The sequence below is a fragment of the Pseudopodoces humilis genome, chromosome 31 (genome assembly GCF_049639895.1).
Source record: "Pseudopodoces humilis isolate 2021_Gansu_Grassland_sample_001 chromosome 31, ASM4963989v1, whole genome shotgun sequence".
NCBI classification, from domain to species: Eukaryota; Metazoa; Chordata; class Aves; order Passeriformes; family Paridae; genus Pseudopodoces; species Pseudopodoces humilis.
Genome location: NC_142230.1, coordinates 2,628,150 through 2,635,240, shown reverse-complemented (window position 1 = coordinate 2,635,240; position 7,091 = coordinate 2,628,150). Strand labels below are relative to the sequence as shown.

The 7,091-nt window shown below is 51.0% G+C and overlaps 1 long non-coding RNA gene and 1 other non-coding gene across 2 annotated transcripts in view; both read left to right on the top strand.

Annotated features, from left to right (window-relative positions):
• The window catches only part of LOC106628679 (uncharacterized), a 7,248-nt gene extending 230 nt beyond the window's left edge, over positions 1 to 7,018 (top strand). Inside the window, exons 1-4 of the long non-coding RNA XR_001332116.2 lie at positions 1 to 362; positions 3,318 to 3,425; positions 3,690 to 4,090; positions 5,556 to 7,018. The exon at positions 1 to 362 is cut by the window's left edge and continues 230 nt beyond it. This is a non-coding gene — a long non-coding RNA (uncharacterized LOC106628679). The remainder of the gene's footprint in view (positions 363 to 3,317; positions 3,426 to 3,689; positions 4,091 to 5,555) is intronic.
• On the top strand, positions 4,009 to 4,082 carry TRNAR-UCU (transfer RNA arginine (anticodon UCU)). The gene has a single exon. It is a non-coding gene; the product is annotated as a tRNA-Arg (tRNA).
• Positions 7,019 to 7,091: the final 73 nt, after the last annotated feature.

Here is a 7,091-nt window from a genome sequence, read left to right as displayed (position 1 = left end):
CACCGGGGAACACCGGGGAACAAACACCGGGAAACAACGGGAACAAACCCCGGGAAACAACGGGGGACAAACACCGGGGAACAAACACCGGGAAACAACGGGAACACCGGGAACAAACACCGGGAACACCGGGGAACACCGAGAACAAACACCGGGAAACAACGGGGGGGGAACACCGGGGAACAAACACCGGGAAACAACGGGGGACAAACACCGGGGAGCACCGGGATTCCCGGGAAATACCGGGGAACAAACACCGGGAAGGAAGGAGAACAAACACCGGGAAGGAAGGAGAACAAACACCGGGAAGGAAGGAGAACAAACACCGGGAAGGCTCCGGCAGAGAGCAGCGAGCCCTCGGGGTGAGGCGCGGCCTGCGCGGGACAAGGCCCGGGGGGAAGCGAAAATCGCCTGGAGTGAGGGGAATTTTTCCAGGAAAACTGGAGCGAGCTGGAATAGCGAGGGCAGGAGGTGGCAGGGATGGAAGGATTTTATTCCCAGCGCCTAAAGGGGCTCCGAGAGCCCAGGAGAGGGACTTTGGGAAGGGGAGCGGAGTGTGGGACAAAGTTTGAGCTGAAGGAGGGGAGGTTCAGGTGGGATTTTGGGGAAGAAATTCCTCCCTGGGAATAACCTGGCACAGATTATTCCATGGCTGCCACATCCCTGGAAGTGTCCAGGGCCAGCTTGGAGCAACCTGGGGTAGTGGAAAGCATCCCTTGGGTCATCCTGGATCCCTTCCCACCCCAACCATCCCTGTGATCATCCCTGTGATCATCCCTGTGGTCAGTGGCTGTGTATAATTTTAGTTAATAACTTAATTTATAAGTTTAGTTAATAATAAGTTTGTGGCTGAGATCCAGTGTTCTCCCCAGGTACATCAGCCTCTCTCCACTCCTTTTATTCCTGATGCTTTTTGATTCAACCTGGGATGTAAAAACATCCCCTCTGGGGATTGATGTCCAGCAAAACACAAGCAAATCATTTGTATGCGGCACTTTAGTCGCTTTTCAAAAGTCCACACGCTGTATTTTAACTAAAAGCTTCGATAAGTAGTAAAAAGGTGGGAAAACAGCCACTTATTCTGCAAGTTTGGCACAGCCACCGATGCCAGCCCACGGCACTGATGGCAAAACCTCCCAAAATTGTGGCTGTGCCTCATGTGATCATTTCAGGGGAGCAAAATGCAGGAGTTCCTGATAAGTGATTTTTAGATGAGCCCAGTCCTATAAAATAAGCAAGCCTCAGACACTGGAGAGTTTGAAAATAAGTGTGATATGATGGTCAAACAAAGAGCAAGACACCTGGCTTGTGGGTGCTGCTAAAAATGGCTTGCAAAGGAAGAAAAAAAGGATTACAAATTTAGGAAAAAATAAGAATGTAGCTGTTGTAAGGATTTGGGGAAGAGCCTGCACCATCACACGTGTGTTAGTGGATTTTTGGCCTCGAGCCACACAGCTTTACCCTCGTGGCTCTGGCTCTTGGTGGCTCTTGGAGAAGGTTTTATTGGGGAATTGGGTGGTTGTAGCAATAAAACCTTGTGGCTGTATTTACAGCTGTACTGTAAAACCTTTCTCTGGATACCACAAAGCAGTCTCAGCTCCGGTAGGGATTTTCTGTTGCTGTTTCTTTCGGTGTGCAAAGGATTTCAGGATCTCTCAGCACCGGTGCTGCTGCCCTGGAGCAGCTTTAGGTGAGGTGGATCTGAAGGCTCCATCAGTCATCAAATTGCTCAGAGTTTTGTCTTCCCAAAGGCCTTTCCCAGCTGTTTATTAGGTGGTAAATTCTCTGGGTTCACTCTGGGCCACTGCATCCTTGCTCGTGGCTCATGTTCTTGCTGTCTGGGAAATGATTTGTGGCTGGGAGGTGAGCTGGGGGACAGTTGGCAGCTTTTTCACTCCTGACACATTTCTGTGTGCTGGGGGCACAGAATGGGATGCACTGGCCTCCCCCAGCACCAAAAACAACCTGGTGGTGCCTGTGCTGCTCTCCCTCCAGTCTCTGCTTCCCAAATTTGGCACATCTGGAAGGAGCAGAGGGACAGTTGGGACCTCAGGGGAGACTGACGGGGTTATTGAAGGTACAGAAACACCTGGCAGGTGTCCCCAGAGCTGTGTCTTGGGATGAGGATGAGGCTCTGGTGCTCTCCTGGCGGTGCTGCTGCTCCTCTGGCACAGCCCTGCAGCCCCTGGTTCTCCCCACACTTTCCCCTGACAGAAATGTGGCATTTTCATCAGGACATGTTCAAAATCCTGGTTCTTTCTGGGGTTTGGTGCAATTAGCACCAAAGGGGAGCTCCAGGCAGGAGGAACGAGGCTTCCTTCAAACCTCTGATTCCAGGGATGTGCCTGCCCATAAAGCCACAGTCATTCTTCTGAGAGTTTTGTGCTATTTAATTAATCATCTCCAGATTTTCTGCTTGCTGGTGCCTTCAAAGCAGGCACTTTTGAGGTGCAGCCTCCCAAAATCATATTGAAAGCTGGTGTCTTCATCCCCCAGGAGGAGCACATAGTCACAGGCTGTGGGAGATTTTTCTCATCCTTTAGAGCTTTATACCTTTGTCTAAGATTTTTTCTGTGACTTTTTTAAGCACTGCCTTTGGTCACCCTGCAGATGGGTGTTCTAGACTTTGAGTTTTCTCCAGGTCCCAGTGTGATCACAGTTGGTTCACAGAGGGATTTATTTCAAGGATTATCAATTTACTGGGTTATCTTTTGCAGCAGGAAGGGTTTTGCTGATAGAAGTTCAACCTCTGCCTTCTTTCCCACCGTTCCAAGTTGGATTTTACTTGTCAAGACAACCATAAAGCCTTCCACGAGTGAAAGGAAAACCAAATCCTTTGGGTTTGCATTAGGTGTGCCGAGGTTGTCAGTGCTGTGCCTCTTCTCTTCAGCACCACACAACTTCACAGCTCAGTTTGGGCAGAGGTCAGGTCTTTTCCAGCCCAGGAGGGAGGCAGGGATTTGGCCCAGGACTGATTCTCTGGGATTTTAGCCATGAGCACAGAGGTGGCCCAGCCTGAGGCAGGAGGGACAGGTGCTGAGGAAAGCAGGGGTGCAGCAGGAGCTTGTCCTGTGCTGGTGGTGTGATCTTCATCATCTAAACCCGGGTGTTTGAGGGGGTTTATCCTCAATTCTGAGGTTCTGACCATGGTTCCATGGGGTTGAATCTTCTCTTGTTTTATTCCTGCTCTGGGCTGTTCTCTGCCCACATGAGCTGCCTGAGGTTGGACCTTCAGGTCACACTGACCTTGAGGCAAAAACTCCCTGTGTCAGGGAATTCCTCTTCTTGGATTGCACTTAAGATCTCCCCTTTCACAGGAAATGATGGCGTGTTTGGGAGTGAACAGCAGCCTGAAATTTGTGGGATTCCAAATGCGCCCATTCCCAGCCAGGACTCCGTGACAGAGTTGGATCAATTGTTAATAGGTCAGTGGTTGTAAATGGACCTTTCCTGTTGTTTTGACATGGTCTCCATTTTTTTCCCCAACAGAAGAGGCACAATGTTTCTTCATTAAACCCCTGATTGACAGCTTGCTGAAAGGAAACCCACAGTAGCTGCTTTTCCTTTCTTTTCTCTGCTCAAACCTCAGGTTCTCGGCGCTTTTTTCACCCCGACAAGCAGAGCTCCCCTCACCATTGTCAGTGCTCTCAGCTAAATCCTCTTTCATCTTTATCCCTTGGCTTCTGCAGCGAGGAGGACGCCGTGATGCTGATGCTGAGGGAGATGCAGCGATGAACTCTGCTCCAGGATTTAGCTCTGCCCGCAGCCGAGCGCCGGGGATGCTGCGGAAAGGTTGCCAGAGAGGCGGATACCAGCCTGCATCCAGGTTTTTGCTGCATCCCCGCTGCCAGACGAGATATGGATCATCCCTGGGATTATTCCTGCCGTGTCCCTGCGCAGGGAGGGGATGCTGGAGGTGCTGCCGTGCCGGGGAGGTGCCGGTGGGTGCCGGACCCTGCGGCGCTGTGGATTTTTCAGTTCTGGAGCCGACGCTCCCCTCACGGTGAGGTCTCTGTGGCGCAATGGACGAGCGCGCTGGACTTCTAATCCAGAGGTTCCGGGTTCGAGTCCCGGCAGAGATGATCTCCAGGCAGGTGTCTCTTTTATTTTAGTGCCATTTCCCCTCCCAGTCCCCATCCATTGCATTTATGACACCCCTGAGGGTTTGCATGGGGAGGGAATGACTTTTCCCGGCAGGGCTGATGGATGTAACATCCCTGTTCTCCCTTCTGCAGGCATTTCTCCTCCATCATCTCCCCCTTCCCTCATTCCCTTTGGTATCTCCTCCAAGCAGGTGTTTTAACCCCACTACTGCCCCATTTTTGATACCTTCCTCCTAAGGGAAGTTCTGTGCTCTCCAGTAGGACCCAGCAGGGGTCAGGACCTTCTGGTGGTGTTTCCTGTCACAAATGAAGTCACTTTTTTAATGTGTGGCCAAAGAAGTGTAGATCTCTGATCTAAATGTCCACCTTGGTAAATTTGGGTAGCTCAGTGCTCCCCACCTGGACCTTTGTACTCTGAAATGGTTTTAAACTGCCAGAGGGCAGGGTTAGATGGGATATTGGGAAGAAATCGTTCCTTGCGAGGGTGGGGAGGCTCTGGCACAGATTATTCCATGGATGCCCCATCCCTGGAAGTATCCAAGGCCAGGCTGGACAGGGCTTGGAGCACCCTGGGGTAGGGGAAGGTGACCCTGCCATGGCAGGGGTGGGACAGGACAAGTTTTAAGGTCCCTCCTGACCCAAACCATTCCATGACTCCATGCTCTCCGCACACCTGCCAATCCCAGGGTGCTCTCCCATTAACTGCATTTCTGGTCTCCAGTGGAAAACCAGTCCATCTCCAACACTGGCCTTATTTTTCTTCTTGTGGTGTCTGTGCAAATGCTGGAGCTCAGCCTGTTTGGAAAACCAGGCCCCGCTGGTGCTGGAAGTTCTGCCCCCGTGTTCATCGTGGCAAAATTGTCATTTCCATCACATCCGGGGGGAAAGGGCCAGAAGATTATGGAGAAAAAGAGGAAATATGTGGGCAGCAAGTGGGACACACCCAAAGGAAAGTTTGGTAGGAATGAGGGGAGAAAGGGCAGATTGTGCAGAGATCACTTCTGCCTTCAGCAAATGGAGAATGAAATATCTTCATTTGCATTTTGGGACGGGCAGCAATAAAACTGCCGTTCCAGCTTGGCTCCTCTGGGAAGGGTTGGAGCTCCTCTTCCCTTAAAGATGAGCGTGGAAGGGCTCAGGAGCAGGTCCTTGGTGTTCTCCTGCTGAGAACCCCAGAGTGCCACAGGTTCAGGGACATGCTGTGCCAGGGCAGGAGACCCCTGTGACCCCCCAAATTCAGGCACCAGAGTTGTCACTGCTTGTGTGGGACGAGCTCTGTTCATCACCTCACCCGTGTGAGGAGGACACAGAGCTCCCAATCCCTCTCAGCTGCACTTTTGGTCTCCCTTGCTTTCTTTTGCTGAAGGTCCTGGAGCTCATTTTTGGCTTTTCCAGAACTTCCATCGGTTTTATAATCTTCCCAAACTTTCAGCTCCCCTCTTACCTCACCAGGTCGCCCTCGGGTGCGCTGCCCAGGAGGTGTGAGGGTTCCTGTTCTCCCTGCAAGAAGAGAAGTTCTCATTTGGAAAGGAAACAAATCAGCCAAATGTGCTGGGGAAGGTGAGGAAAATCGAGGAATTCATTCCCTGCAGGACACAAACACTGAGTTCCACCTGAGTTCCACCTGAGTTACACCTGAGTTCCACCTGAGTTCCACCTGTCCTGTCACTGCTGCAGGATGTTGTTCCCAACCTGGGTTTTTGGCAATGACCACGTGTGCAAACACAGTTCAAAAGCAATTCCCTGCTAATTATCCCACACTCCCCACCAGAATCAGGAAAACTTTGCTTTCTGCCCCAGAACATTCCAAATTCCCAACAAAAAGGATGTTTGGGGTGCCCTGTACTGAAGAGGGAGCTTCCATGGAATCTTACATTTATCCCTCCAGACCTCAGGCAGCTTGAGGCTCCCAGGGATGAATCCCCATCTGGAGGGGCAGGGAATTTGTCTCTGAGATCCCCAAACATTACCAACAAATACAGGGAATTGTCCCTGGTAACCCTAGAACCGCTGAAAACGGTGGAATGCTTTCATGGCAGTCCTAGAACCAACAAAATAATGGAATTCTCTCCTGGCAATCCTAGAACCAACAGAAAGAGTGGATTGATTGGCAACCCTAGAACTGACAAAATGCTCACCTGGCAAGCCTAGAACCACCAAAAATGGTGGAATTCTTCCCTGGCAAGCCCGGAAGGAACAGAAACAGTGGAATGATCCCATGGCAACCCTAGAACTGATAAAAAACAGTGGAATGATCCCATGGCAACCCTAGAACTGATAAAAAACAGTGGAATGATCCCCTGGCAACCCTAGAACTGATAAAAAACAGTGGAATGATCCCCTGGCAACCCTAGAACTGATAAAAAACAGTGGAACATTCCCCTGGCAACCCTAGAACTGATAAAAAACAGTGGAAGGATCCCCTGGCAACCCTAGAACCAGCAGAAATGGTTGGATGCTCCCCTGGCAACACCAAACCAAACAAAAACTATGAAATGCTTGATTGACAACCCTAGAACCAACAAAAACTCTTGGAATGACCCCCTGGCATCCCTAAAACCAACAAAAACTCTGGAATGTTCCCATGCCATCCCTAAAACCAACAAAAATGTTGGAATGCTCCCCTGGAATCTCCTTTCCCGTGGGCTCTGGACTGTTCCTCCTGCCCCACGGGTGATAAAGTCCAGCAGGTTGGACACCTCGTTCATCACCCACCCCAAACAGGGCCAGGGCAGTGACATGAGGGGACAATCTGGGGCTCTGTGTCCCTGATCCTTGAGGAATTTTTAACCCCTGATCCTCCTCCCTGCTCTCTCCCCTCAAGGCTTCCCAAAGTCAGCACGGATGTGGTGCCTGCAGGAGCTCCCAGGGTTTGGGGTTCAGGTTTATCTCGAAATAAATTCACCATTTCTGGCTGATTGTTCATTTAATGCCTGTGCTGGGGGCTCGGTGCCAACACCAGGAGCTCCAGGGAGGCCGAGGATGGGG